Below are 13,954 nucleotides of genomic sequence, written 5' to 3' on the forward strand. Positions count from 1 at the left end.
TATATTACTGCGATCCTCTTTTACCATTTGATTTTCGAACGAGTTGCTAGCTCACAGCACATGTATGTCATAGGAGAGAAGGTACACAATAAATAACGGCACATGATTTTTGGGACATGGTAGCGCGTGAGGATAGAATTTGGGCAGTCCATCCATGCTATGAGATTAGCAACTAATACAGTGAATTAATGAATACCCAAACAATACGACATATTAATTCAGCAAATACATGTGCATGGTTTGGTAGCTAGCCATCTTAAATGGAATTTAATACAAGCGATTACACATGCAAAATATGGTCCTTACCGTTCTGCCATGTTAATGTGATGCAGGCCATTTAAAACGCTGGTCAACACCGTTTAAATATGTCTATCTCAAAATTGTATGCCTTGAATGGCAGTTAACAAGTGTGGGCCTGCCGTTTTCGTTTTCATTTGTTTTGCCCAAGTTCATTTTGCTCGTGTACTATTGAGTGTATTGTTGTATCAGTTCATCAGAGCTCTTCGTTCATTTTAATGCTTCGTGGATGATAGGATATCCCCCTAAGAATTAATGTATGTAAGATAAACGCGTTGTGATAATAACAAATTTCACAGGAAGGTAACAGTAATACTCCTACACTGTACAACCTTCTTCAACCTGCCACTGAGAAGGTGACCATGGCATCAAGCTCAAGCTACGGCGGAAGGTTAGCCATTCGTTAATGTGCACTACTATGGCAAGACCTTTCCTATGCTCAAAATATGTGCTCAGGCGAGTTTTTGTTATTCATTTCCAAGGCTCGTTGGTAACCTAGTACAGGAACTTGCAATATCCACCAGCTGACTTTGCACAGGTTGCATACCCGTGATGGATTAGATCATAAGAAGGTGTGTTGAAGGGAGCTGATGAACTAATCCATTCAGGCCATAGGATGAGCGGATGGAGAGCTACCTGCTCTGAATGTGATCAATGGATATTTTTGAAGGAGATATAATGAACTAGACTTGAACATGGAGGGCAGTGGAGCATATGATAGAACACATAGCAGGGAAGGCCAGCAGTTGAACAATCAGAGTCTAGGAGAAGGATGAATGTGAGGGAGTGAGCACCGGCTGGTGTGAGGATGAGTAGAAGTAGAAAGTTTGGTGCATGTTATCGTTGGTAGCAGCTGTCCATGGGGTAGAGCTTATGAACTAATGTGAGACATGCGAGTGGAAGAGATTGCAAGAATCAGGGGAAGATAAGGGAGGAGCTGCAGGATGGAGAGGGCTGGAGATAAATAGTGCTGGATGCCTGGTGTGTTTGGTTACCTGGGTGGCTCTAGCCTGCATCGCATGGGGGATCCTGGGTGAGCCTGGCCTGGGTGAGCTGATGCAAGTATGAGCTGAGATGTGTGTTTGGTGGATTGTACGAATATGGTGCATGAGACATGCTGTATAAGACAGATGTTGATTGGTAGGCTGCATCAGTACTTGCTTTCTTTGTCAATTAGAGACACGGCAACCCATCTGAACTGAAATCCAAACTGAAAACAAGTACTTGTAAGGCAAATCTGAACATAGATCAAACTCAAAAAGTTTGAAGACAAATAAAACAAGTGCTTCCAACAGTTTGGACTGAACTGAAATCAAACTCTCTCCAACAGTTTGGAGATTTCCTTAGAGTATTGACAAGTACTATTTGATTTCAGTTTGGAGACAAAGAAAACAAATCTGAACTGAAATCAAACTCCCTACAGCAGTTTGGATACTTGTTTTCTTTATCTACCAGATTTTAGTTTGGAGTAAAACAAATCTAAACTCTAATCTGAACCAAACTGTAAGAGGTAGTGCAGGCAGCGACACTAGTCAAGACTTTGGTAGATGGGGTTTCGATGGCCGTGGTGGAGGTGGGCTGCCGGGAGGACATGCTAGCGCCGGAGATTCGACTCCAGTAACTGGATTGGCGGCGGTGGCGCAGTTCAAGGGGAGAGATGTGGAAGAAACGCGGCGCCGGTTGCGTATCGCGACGCGCAGGTGCTCCCCTCTCCCTCCCCCCTTATTCCTCTCGGGCGGTAGCAGGCGGCGTGGCGAGCTCTGGCGAGCTCGTCGGCAGGCGGTGGTGCGCGCAAGGATGGCGGAGTTCAGCGATAGTGGAGGAGCGTCGGTGACGTCATCATCCGCGAGGGCGTGGAGGCGCGCCGACGGTATCATACTCCGGCGAGGGTGTGGAGTAGCGCCGGCGGCGTCATTCTCCGGCGAGGGCGGTGAAGTCGTCGGAAGACGATGGGGGGCGATTGCGAGTTGGACGGGAAACGACGAGGCGGAGTGGGTTGCATCGCGGGTGCAGGTAAAAGGCAGGAGCGAGCCTGCACGAGAGAAACACTCCGATCCTGCGTTTCCCTCGGCCTGGCTGGGAGGCCTCTTTTTGCATGGACTGGGCCAGGCTGAGGAAGTTATGCAGCGGACCAAACATGGGCTATTTTGCATCTCGGGTACGAGCCAGGTGCGAGCCACCCAACCAAACACGCATCTGATCCAAATAAATGTCTGAGATGGGAGCAGCCCACACCTCGGTTCAATGCCCCGCCCCTCCCTTGCAGGCTATCTACTGCGCATGTCAGTTGTAAAAATACGCGGCTATGCATACTATTATATGGGGGTTGAAATTATTATACGGCTCACGCGTATTAAAGTTGCACGAATCACGCGAGGACATGCGGTGTGGATACCAGCCGCGCGTGGCCGCATGTCCACTTGCGATTATTCGAGTGTTTGCTCCATCTATAAGGAGGTCAGATCTAATGTAGCAAATACATTCCTGTAGCCAAGTTAACACTCTAAATTGTAATGTTTGCCACCTATTTCTTTTAGACTGAAGAGTACGAGGCGGAAGAAGGTGGTGACTGATGAGGATGACATCTATGGCTACGTGGTGGGAAGCTTTAAGAATGGGATGCTGCAGAAATAGAGTAAAATGCACTGGTAGTCATTGAACTTGTGTCGATAGCTCATTTTGGTCACTGTACTTAAAAATATGGTCAATACGGTCACTAAATACGACTTCATGTAATTATACGGTCACTGAGCTCGTTGTATTGCGTCGTATTTTTCCTAGTTGACTGGTCAAACTGTTTAGGTGGCACCTTTAGTTCATGTTATCTCTCTGGCTATGCGGGTCCGGGCCCAATCTGTCAGTGTGTGAAATAAAAAACTTATATTATTGGATGGAGGGACGTCGCACTGCATGCTACACCACGCACACAGCCGGCAGCAAACTTGACGGACGTACGCGGCATGCACGGAGGGCCGGGCCTCCCGGCAGCGACGCGCTGATGCGCCACTCTCATCCCTGGTTGAACATACGGACGAACAATGGAGGGAAGTCGATTTTGAGCATATCGGCGTGACACCGCGGGCTCCTGGTTCAAGGCCACACACTACCAAGGCGTCAATCTCCAGCTTGATTCGCCCTGTCGTCTACTCGTCCATCAGCTCGATGAGGCCCAACGCCTTCATACAAAACGGTTTCTCCTCGTTACCGTCGTCCATGTCCGGCCGGCCAAGAAGCATCTCCGTGTCAGCAGAGAACACCATGAGCCGTACGTTGCCGGGGAAGAACTGAATGTTAGCGCAGGCCCAGGCTCACATCACAGGTCTCGTGGAGGAAATTTATGTCTGCCAAAGAACGCACGAACGAAGAGCGACACAAATACACAAGGACGAGCGGGTTGACTGAGATCCTCGAGAAACTAGTACGCGCGCATGCACATAGAAAGCTGGCTGCTGGATGGATTCTTCCAAAGGACAAGCACGTAAACACTAGCACGTACGAATCGATTCCGCGGGGCCGGAGATGCAGGAGAAACTTGCGAATCGATTCCGCCGGGCGCCGGCCGGCCGGAGATGCAGGAGAAACGTACGCGAACCCGCTGATCTGATCTGAACACACGCACACGGCGTCGGGTGGGATGGGATTAATTTAGTTAATTAGATTATCATCATTCAAGAACAAATCTACTTTAATATAAAATAGTTCGATGCAAAAGAAAACAATAATAAGGGATTGCTCGACGGGTTTAACACAGTAGAAAGTGCGTTCAATTTGCTAGCGCACATGCGTGTGCAGCAACAGGTTTCTAGTTTGATTCCCATCTATGCCTAATTTTATTTATCTAATTTATTTATTTCCTCACTGACAGTTAGGACCCACATAGGAAGAGAGAGAATATGAGCTTTGACTGGTCAACTAGACAAAATACAAAAAAAAAACGATGAGCCAGTGACCGTATAATCATCTAAAGTTGTATTTAGTGACCGTATTGATCGTATTCTTAAGTATAGTGATCAAAATGGGTTATCAACACAAGTTCAATGACTACGAGTGCATTTTACTCGCAGAAATATTAGTTGGCAAGTGTCTACACAAAACCAGCCTATTCGCTAGTCTGTTACATTGTTATAGTGCACGAGATGGTTCATGTCGGCCGTGATGTGCCAGAGTTCCTGGCGCACAAGCTTGGCACAACTTATCTAGACTAGACCACACTTACACTACTGTTTCCTCCTACCATACAGTGACAGGATAATGGTCTATAATTCTGAAATATATCCTCCAATTAATACTCAAGGCCAAGTGGATTACTGTTTTGCCCTTTGATTACAACTAGGTATGTCATAGGGGAGAAACCACACGATCAATGACCTGTTTAATAGTTGGCAAAACACAAGTGCTAGCCTTGCTCCATGTATAAATACATTGAACCAATTTGTAATTGACTTCTCTGTATAGAAAATTCAAACTTGAAGTTGTAATACTTGACATCTTTTTTTTTTGGTGTGTTTGGTTAACTTAGAAATTGAGCATACGCTAACTTGGAAAATACACACGTACTACGTTGGAAACAACTACACACTATACACGTACTACATATACTAACTGCAAAGTACATGTACATGAACGTGAGTGATGTTGGTGAAGACCACGTTGATGAAGACCTTGGCGATGAAGTGTCGGCGATGGCGTTGCAGCAGCGTGTCGACAGTGATGCGTCGCTTGGAGGTAGTGGCGTAGCTAGGGGGTGGCCAGGGTGGTCCATGGACCACCCTGAGATTTCCCTATAGCCAATATATTATAATAAAAAATAGGAAATTTAGTAGGAATAATTAAATACAAATGAAAGTTCTACTGCTGGATCACCCTGGATTATTGAGCTGGCTACGCTACTGCTTGGAGGCGTCCCTCGTGGCTATTAAGTGTCGACACACCGCCGCCGCCTCGTCTATAGATGGACAACGAGCATCCTCTGGCAGATTTTTTGCAAGATGCGACCTCGACAATGGCTAGACCGCGTCACGACGACGGCATCAACCGCGTCATCCACGACACTATGACTGCATCGACACGGCATCACTATAGTCACGACCCTTATACGGCCACACTGTCATCGGATGATTTCAGACGGGACACATGGATATTGGAATTTTTAGTTCACACTGATGATGTCATGTGTTACTAGAGCAGAGAGGGAACTGAGGCCAACCAAAGTGCAAATGAACTATGTATCAATTTAAGAGAACCTTTAAATTTCTCCTAAGATAAATAGTCAGCCTAGCTGGTGGTTGGTGAAGAACCGAAGTCCCCGTATCGCTTGTGGCATGTGCACGCCATCAGCCTTGGTCCTTGGCTCTTTCTTACCCCACGTAGCTTGGAAGATCTAAGAAAGCGGTACAAACTTGCTAGTGTTTTCCTTCCGTAATATACACTGATCGAAATGGGATGCATTGGGAATTCGAGCATCACCCTCAGAGACCTGGGCCCAGTTCTTTTGGGCGATTCTCCCAGAATCGCCCCCCTCCCCAGCTTTTCCCAGAATCGTCACTCCAATTTTTTTTACAATCCTATTTAGTTAAAATCTAATTAGCTAGGATTGTAAAAAAAATATAGAGTGACGATTCTGGGAGAAGCTGTGGAGCGGGGTGATTATGGGAGAATCGTCCAAAAGAACTGGCCCCTGATATGTTCTGTAAGCATGTCTACACTCTACACTAAGATCACTTTCGCGTCGCAGGGAAATGTTAACTGACAGACGATGCGGGTATCCAACAGTCAGTTTCACAGATGATGTTGCAAGAGAGAACAAGAATCCAGGATGTACCTCTTCTTCAAGTGCCGTTTCAGATTCCGCCTTTGGAATTAGCAAATGAATGGCTTAATCATCCAAGCATTGACCCTACAGTGTGGCACCTAGAAATATCGGTCGAAGAATGGTGGGTCAACCGATCCGGTGTCTCCGCCCCCAATAGAAAGGCCATGGTATACCTCAATATTCTCATTAATTAAACCGTATAGAAGGAAAGGAACACCCAAGTATTTCGCCAAAAAAGCACCATGGATCATTTTGATCAAGAGCATCAAATGTGAGGCGAAGCTTTGGATCTCAGTGGGTGCGAAGAAATTGGGAACAATTATACCAGGAGAGTAACGTATTTGTGTATTGTGGTGTCTTGTAACTCAAACTTTATTATCTTCTTAATTAATAGATGAGGCGTATCTTTTCTCTTCATTTGGAAAAAACAGTCAGTTTCTGGTTTGCGGTTTCATTTCAAAAAAGAAAAAATAATCTCTGCTCTATATGCCTCTAAACCTGTGAAGGATCGGAGCTCAACTCATCTTATGTATGTGCCGGATATGTCCTAGGACAGCGTCTTTTCTGGCATGAGCGACACTTTCCTGCCTATCGTGTCAGTAAACTGAAAGGAAATTACATGTGGAAAAGAGTAAACTGCCGCGCCGCTTGGCAATCCAGGGAAATATTTAGTTGATTTGTTGTATTATATTAATAAAGTTTCGTTCTTGTGAGGAACGTGCACAAGTGAAAACAAACATTCTTGAAATAAATAATAGACCTGGAACAAAACTGCAATCACAACAATTTGCTAGTTCACATGTTAAATCATAGGAAAAACATTCATATCTACATGTCTTTCCTAGTTGGTGCAGAGACCGGGGAAGTGAAATTCTCCCCTATTTTTAAGTGGCCGCAAGCATCTCTCCGATGCAGAGGCCGGGGATGACCTCCTTTTTCAAAAATAATAAAAAAATATCTACATGTCTTCCATCATGTAGATGTTGATTGCACTCATGCATACGCCCTCTGGTTGAGAGAGAAGGGCAGATGCACCGTGCAAACTAGGAAGATCGCTGGAGGTAGCTGGTAGCCCCCAATTACTTACTAATCTTGATCAGTTTTAGATAATTGAGGATGGACAAAACTACCGTTTTTAGGGAATTTATTGGGGTGTATGGAAGCACGTCTCAGAGCGTTTATTGGTTCCCTACCAGTCTACGAATACATGAGTGGGATAACCGGCTAACTGTGGTTGAAGAACTAAAGTCCCAGACACTTTTGCATGGCGTCCTTAAGTAAGGCACCTGTCGTCTTCCTTCTTACATATACTTAGCTCACAAGACTTAGAAACAGTTCTACATATTGTGCTTTCGTTTTTCATGTTTTTGTCTCAGAGGATGAGATGCGGGAAGGGGTGATGAGGACATTAAGTAGCACTATGATGTGAGAATTGGGATGCATGGGGAATTGGAGCATTGCCTATACTACCCGGGGTTCTATGCTTAGTAACTATGTCTACAGTAGAATGTTCTCAGGGGTGCAGACGAATGTTGATTGATTACTCGTAAGTCTTGTCATCCTGTGATTGTGCCCATCTGGTTCACATTTTACCTCAGCGTGACTTCTTGCGCATCAGTTTGTGAAGGGCAGAGAATCCTGAAATCCCTCTTATCTGCAATTTGTAGCGTATGTCTCGGCTTGTCCAATTGGCTAGCTTTACCGGAATATTGACTATATACAACCGCTTGGCTGTTTTCTTTTTGTGAATGAACCCCTCGGTAATTTAGGCCAATACCTAATTGATTTCTTGTATTCTTAAGGAAAATTTTCATCCGTAACTCAGCTCACGGACATTCACTCAAAATTAATCATGTCTCGTAGTTGTTGTGAGGCATGTGCTCTAGTTGAGGCAGATCTGCCTGCCTCGAAATGTTCCTTGTTGCTTTCTCATCTATGGAGGTTTTCTAAAGGGTGCCTGCTTTTGAATTCAAAGTCAAATCCCCCCATATCCTAATTTCTATTAGTGAATGGAAATCTGAGTCCGATGTCAGGCCAAGATATAACCACTGAAGCTAGTATGGGTACATGTCACCAGGATTCCACCCACCACTTCCCCATTTTCTTAGTTTGTGGGTCTGGTCTGTCTGAGCCTCCGTGGCCTTTTCTCATCTATGTTCACTTGGTCTGTCTAAGCCAGCTTCTTTCTCCGCCGGCAGGGCGCGGTTCCGTGCACGTTGATGGCTGGTGGCATGGGAGGAGTGGTACGACACCGCCTCATCGACGGCAAGCACGATGCCTGTGCCGCCGTGCTCCACCGCGTGCCGGCCTGGAGCAACTCGTCACTCCTCTGTGAGCTGGCTTGGAGCGGCGAGTTGCTGAACCACACGCCGGGTAGACGCCGCCACTTGCTCCTTCACACGCCCCCCTGAAGCCTCGCCCACTGTTCTAACGGCCTGGAGCAGCGAGGAAGGTGGAGGAGCGAGTTGCCTAGCTTGTCTCCGGCGAGCTAGGCGGGCCACCAAGCCGGTTTTTATGTCGGAGAACCTCTATTTCTGCTGGCCAGATGCTATGGAGAGTGTGGAGAATATGGTGCAAGGAGGAGATGGGTAGCGGAAGTGTGGTGTGATTCTTGCTAGGCGCCAGGCCTTGTTTAAATAGCGGGCGGACGCGATGAGCCAATCTGGGTTGTGCTTAATGTTGGCCGGCTCGCAAACAGACATGTGGCCGCAGTGGCGGAGCTTCTCAGGGGCCAACCTGGGCCGTTGCCCCCCCAGCCCATGAATTTTTTCTGAAATACCCCTTAGTATTTGGCCCATATCTCAAGCAAAATCAGCCCAAAATACATATTGTTTGCCCCCCAGCCCATTGCCCCCCCTAGATTTCAGCCCAAGCTCCGCCACTGTGTGGCCGGTGTAAGTTTCTCAGCAGACACGTAGGTTTAATGAACGTATGTGGCAGTCTATAGCCGTTTGAATGTGTCAACGAGGCGTCTTCAGCCGGGCGTGCACCAGACGGCGTTCTCTCGACCTGCATGCTGCTCTCTTTGTCGGCGTGCCGCTTCAATGTGGCAGCGAGTGGTCCCCTCCGCTCTGATATGACATTAATGATCAACGGCCGCTCTAACAGCAGCATGAATGCGGGTAGCTGATGTCGGGCGAAAAAGCACCCAGACAAGGGAGGAGGGTATTGGGTGGGCCTGGGTAGTCAGAAGTGGTTTGTGAGAAAATGCGCGTCCGGACCGGCTGCAGGCTGATGTTAGACCACATTGAATGACAAAACGCGTTTGGACCGCATGTTTCCTGGTGGTTTGAGGGTCGGTCTCGAGATGCTCTCATCTCATCTTTGTACATGCGAATTTGTCATATGTTTGCCTCAAAATGTTAAATCCACATCTTATAGCATTTGTCGTAATCACTAGTAGAAAAAGACCCATTTGTCCTGTTTCTGGAACCGGGACTAAAAGATCGGTACTAAAGCCCCTCCCCCCTTAGTCCTGGTTCTTATACGAACCGGGACTAGAGGCCCTCCATGTGTTTGCTTTCTTTAACCTCTAATCTCTAATCACCCCTCATCATTCCAAATCATCTAACTTCCCGGCCGGTCACCCATCCTCTCACTACTCTCTATTCCCCCTCGTCTTCAAGTATGCACTTGTTGTTTTCCTGACAATAGTAAGATGTCAATCCTATTAACCCTCAGGAGTTTAGCTTGAGCATTAAGTCACACGTTTCACTATTTGAGTTTGAAACTATTATTCTAAAAAACAATAATTATTTAGTAACACTAATATTTCTTGAATAAGTAGTTTGACCACAGTTTGCCAGATTTGACCAAAATTCAAAATGCTGAAAATAATTATTTAGTAACACTAATATTCTTGAATAATTATTTAGTATCACTAATACTTCTTGAATAAGTAGTTTGACCAGATTTAACCAAAATTTTAAAAAAACTGAAATTTGAGCATAACCTTTTTGATATATTATGCGTTTTTTTTCGACATCGTATGCAAAAGATATGGCCGTTTTACTTTTTCATAACACATTTTTGCAAAACATGTCGAAATTTAGGTTTTTTAATTTCCTAACTAATAAATATAGTAACATAACTACATCTCGAAGGATTTTAATTTTTAAAGTTTTTATCATTTTCTTTTGCTTTTACAAAACTGAAAAGGTGATCGGGGGAGGGGGGGGGGGGGGGTAGAGTTTGAAAATGGACCTTTAGTCCCGGTTTGAGACACGAACCGGGACTAAAGGCATTGCACCATTTAGTCCCGGTTCGTGTCTCAAACCGGGACTAAAGGTCGGCTCATTTGAACCGGGACTAAAGGCTCATTTGAACCGGGACTAATGCTTTTAGCCGCACGAACCGGGACACATTAGTCCCTGTTCGTAATGCAACCAGGACTAATGTGTATATTGAGATGTGACCAAAGCTCTGTTTTCTACTAGTGATTCGAGCTGTTTTCATATTTTTTAAACTTCAAAATGCCTGAAACCGTTCCCCTCAGAAAGAAAAAAAGCCTGAACCCGATACGACGTGCACATCCACGCCCATACGTGCCTTTCTACTCTTTTCTTCTTCTTTCCCTCCTCGGTTACTTCAAAATACACGGTTGCAAGAAAAGAAGTAAAAGGAAAAAAGCACCACCAGTCTCACACCCGCATGCACACGCGAGCCGTACGCGTCGATGCGAAGCTTTACCTCTTTCTCTGCCTCTCATGTTATACTTCTCTCATGCTTTCCAGGCCAAGAAGATTCATGTCCCATGCATATCTGTGCCACGCGGCCATGCATGCAATGCAAAATCATACTAGTACAGTACTAGTAGTAGAAAGCATGTCGTTCGACAAATCTCTGGTTGTTATTGCAAACCACAAAACTTGATTTACATAGGTGCTAGTGGCATATAGGGAGCTCATCAGTGAGTTCACGTACTGACGCAGCAGAGCAATCTGCTTATCTGCGTACATGCTCGGACAGATAAATACACACACATATAGAAACAATTTTTTGGGCAAAATCGCCACGGATTCAAAAGAAATCTCGAAAGGATATGCGAAAGGTAGATCGGTCGATCAATCTCGGTCAAAAAAATGACAGATTTTTTTGCGGGAAGATCGCAACTTTTGTACATTACCCCCACTACCAAAATCCACATTGTAGGAGAGCTGGTCTCTCCGCCTCATTCCAGCAAGCCAAGGAACCCATCCTGCTTCCCCGTCGCAGCAACGTTTGCCGGAGGAAGCCGATAAGACCACCGGTGAATGGTCGTCATCTCGCCGGTGCTAGTCTCTCCGGCGTGGCGCGATCGTCGTCTTCCCGGCACGCCTGAAAGCACAGTTCTATCAGACATGGAAGTGGCAACCAAAGCAGAAGGTGACGATTAGTTACTGGGCTACTTATTTATGTTTAATTTAGAGCTTACGTCCCTCTCATGCAGTGATCTGTGAGACCCACTGAGATATTCCCAATCATCTAGGTGTGATGCCTGATCTTAGTTTACCTAGGTAAATCATCAAAAGCAGGGAGATAAGGTTCTAGTAATGGAATCTTAGGTGTCCCTAATGGGAATGAAGTATGCAGCACTGGCACTCTTCTTGTCAGTAAAGCGACTTCGGAAATGATGTGCTTGGCTCAGAGTGTACGCTTGCTTTGTTCCTTTTTATTATTCTGCTCACGAAATGCCAAACAATACCATGACCTCTTTATTGCAACAACTCATTAGAAATCCTATAATCCACATAGGCATATTTTTAATCGTAACAAGAACTACAGATTTTTGTGGCCTTTAACCGGGAGAAGTATAGGAACCGTGTTTAAATTTTTCATTGCTATTTTATGCGGTAGAACTTTCAAATCATCTCTAGACTTCTGCTTCTTGTTCACTGCATGACAGCAGAGCAGACAACTGAGCAGAGTCTGTTCCGGAGAATCAAATGAGCAGAGTGCTTGTAAGTGTAAAGAACGACAGAGCAGAGTATCAAGGAGCAGAGTATTTCAGGCCGTGTCATTTATCCAGTTCAGTCGATAGTTTGAATATTATAATGTTCTAGCAAATGTGCTAGAAAACTATAAACTTTGCCGAAAACAGATGAAAATGCAAGTAGATAGGCAGAATGCATGCATTCCAAGTAAAACAACAAGTGCATCCATATGCATAAAACACGAACTGATCAAAGTTTACCTGTTGTGGATAGGGTCAGGCCCCTTGGGAATCCTCCTCTTGCTGCTTCGGTACGCGTCCTCGCCGGCTTGTCCGCCACCTGACTTCTGTGCCGGGGAGCTCATCATCGTCACTCTGCCGCGGGCTCGAGCCGGCCCTATGCTCACGCCAGCACCACTCGTCATCGCCACCATCACCACTAGAAGGGCAATACACACGATGAAGATGACGGCCACCACTCGCTCGCAGCACGCCGATGCCCCTAGCGACCTATCCGGCCGTCTTCCCATATAGAGAGAGGCCCTCCTCTGCTTCTGAACTTTCTCCTCCTCTCCACCACAACCCAAGGAGGCAATGTTGTAACTCTTTCTCTACACAGTGAACGAAACGAACCCAGCAACGATGTCGTTGAGCTACCGGCCACTATATGAAGCTGGAGGGAGCAGTAGAGAAAAGCAAAGGGAGAAGAAGAAGAGGAGAGCACAGCTGCATGATGACAATGACAATGACAGTGACAATGGGAAGGCAGGCAGGCGGGATCAAATATGGTGTTATGGAAAGGGGGTAACCAAAGCATATCACCACCACAAGTGCGCGTCTAATGCGCACTTAGATCGCGCAAAATGCGCCTTTTTACGTGACTTGGAAGGGGAGGGAATCTGTGATCCCTGCCCGCCAAACATTCTTATCCCCCAAACCCAATCTTCTTTTCCTCCGGCCATTGATCGATGCTCGTGGCGCTTTGGCTCGGTTCGCTTTGCTTTGCTTTCTCTTGCTTCTTCGCGGCTTTGTTCTCTCTTCTTTGCGGGGTGAAAGCAAATCAGCTGCCGCGCTTTTGTAGGACCATGCATGGGGGCGAGAGCGGAGCTGGTTCGGGAACGTGTCCGACTTGATTCCGAGCTGCTAGCTTTGGAAGCCGATGGGCCCCCGCGCTGCACTCGCCTTGCCGGCTATAGTTTCCTCCTCTGGCTATCCATCACGTCGCTTCATCTGATTCTGTTCTTTCTTTCCCGTTCCAGATGGACGGACGGACGCTTCCGTTATGCCACTGACGTGTGGGCCCGCCCAGACTGTTCCCACCTTACGTGCGGTTTAGATTATTTATGGAAACAAAATACAAATGCCGATGCTCATATATACGCGCATACATTCATCCCTATAAACGCATGCACACACGTTCTATGAGCACCTCCGACATACAGAGCCGACACAAATATGAGCGCCTCCGAGATACTGAGCCGGCACAATATTTTGGGATTGACGACAGGCGCCATGTTGTCGATAAAAATCCTGAAATAAATTTGAAAAACACGAGTATCAGTGCGAGTCTAGAACTTGAAACCTAATGGGTTAATTCCAGCACAATGAACCTAAGCATCTGAGCTATGCTCACTTGGGTTAAAGTTGAAGCTATATTCATTATGGTTGGTAGATTTCAGTACGTAGAATGTCGGAACAAGATTCCATGTTTACTGGATGCAATCTCTCGTGCAGAGATCGTCCACAATGAATGGTTTAACTTCTTTGTATTGGGTCTTATCAAAGAGTTGATTGTTTGTTTTTAGCTTATGTAGATGTTACCTATTTTATTATACTATTTTAAATTGGCCGTAACATGTAGTATTTGTTATTTGTAGTTCAACTAACTACTAATTATTGACATGTGGCTATGTAGTCTTCGGACCTGGATATAA

At 45.9% G+C, this 13,954-nt stretch overlaps 1 long non-coding RNA gene across 1 annotated transcript; it reads right to left on the reverse strand.

Moving 5' to 3' along the window:
• Nucleotides 1–10,939: 10,939 nt before the first annotated feature.
• Nucleotides 10,940–13,037, reverse strand: LOC123095708 (uncharacterized). The gene is made up of 2 exons (XR_006446305.1): nt 12,282–13,037; nt 10,940–11,425 (listed from the first exon to the last, which is right to left on the reverse strand). It is a non-coding gene; the product is annotated as an uncharacterized lncRNA (long non-coding RNA).
• Nucleotides 13,038–13,954: the final 917 nt, after the last annotated feature.

The sequence above is a fragment of the Triticum aestivum genome, chromosome 1B (assembly GCF_018294505.1).
Source record: "Triticum aestivum cultivar Chinese Spring chromosome 1B, IWGSC CS RefSeq v2.1, whole genome shotgun sequence".
In the NCBI taxonomy this organism is placed as follows: Eukaryota; Viridiplantae; Streptophyta; class Magnoliopsida; order Poales; family Poaceae; genus Triticum; species Triticum aestivum.